Source organism: Triticum urartu, chromosome 6A, assembly GCF_056163025.1.
Source record: "Triticum urartu cultivar PI428250 chromosome 6A, HENAU_Tu73, whole genome shotgun sequence".
Classification (NCBI taxonomy): Eukaryota; Viridiplantae; Streptophyta; class Magnoliopsida; order Poales; family Poaceae; genus Triticum; species Triticum urartu.
In genome coordinates, this window is record NC_141878.1 from 405,173,399 (window position 1) to 405,174,828 (window position 1,430).

The window sequence follows — 1,430 nt, forward strand, 5'->3', positions numbered from 1 at the left end:
AATCGGACACACAGAAAGATAGGGGCTTATACTTTTGCCTGTCAACGTTTTATGTCAAGGGTAACGCCAACAATAATGCTTTGTGAAAACCCACATCCAATTTGATATATATATATATATGTGTGTGTGTGTGTGTATATATATATAGGACTCCTCTTCTGTACTCTTGGGAGTATGTACTCTCATTCTCAATATACCTCGTATACGCATTAATTATACCTCTTCATTAAATATTCTAAGATACCCTAATAAAAGTTTTGTTGAAAAAATATCATCTGCGATGTACTTTTTGCAATATACCTTTTTCACGTACAAACACATCAATATATATGTAAACATTTAAAAATATGTAGACTCACATGAATTTTTTCATGGAACTCATTTTGGGGTATCTAATAATTACTAATGAATTATTAAAATAATAAAGTGATATAAAAGATTCATCTATATGGTATATGAGAAGCGGGAGTACGTACTCCCAGGAGTACACAACCATTTTCCTATATATATATATATATATCAGGATCTTTCCAACGCATAGTGCTTGCCAAAGGATAAAGTGTAAAAATAAAAGATGAAGATCACCATGACTCTTGTATAAGGTATAAGACAAAAATAAAAGATAGGCCCTTCGCAGAGGGAAGCAGAGGTTGTCATGTGCTTTTATGGTTGGATGCACAAAATCTTAATGCAAAAGAACGTCACTTTATATTGCCACTTGTGATAGGGACCTTTATTATGCAGTCCGTCGCTTTTATTTCTTCCATATCACAAGATCGTATAAAGCTTATTTTCTCCACACTAATAGATCATACATATTTAGAGAGATTTTTTTATTGCTTGCAACAATGATAACTTACTTGAAGGATCTTACTCAATCCGTAGGTTGGTATGGTGGACTCTCATGGCAAAACTGGTTTAAGGATATTTGGAAGCACAAGTAGTATCTCTAGTTGGTGCAAGGAATTTGGCTAGCATTAGGGGGAAAGGCAAGCTAAAAATGTTGGATGATCCTGGACAATATAATTTATTTCGAATATGAGAAAACATAACCCATTACGTTGTCTTCCTTGTCCAACATCAACTTTTTAGCATGTTATATTTTAATGAGTGCTCACAATCATAAAAGATGTCAAAGATAGTATATTTATATGTTAAAACCTCTCTTTCTTTATTACTTCCTATTAATTGCAATGATGACCAAAATTATGTTTGTGAACTCTCAACAACTTTAATTCATCATACTCTTTATATGTGAAGTCATTACTCATCATAAGATCAATATGATCTCTTTATTTCTTTTTATTCTTTCTTTTATTCCCTCAAGATCATAGCAAGATAACCAAGCCATCGACTCAAAACTAATCTTTATTATATATAGCTCACGGACTCGACTACATAGAAGGATCATAAAGCAAAAATCAAAACTA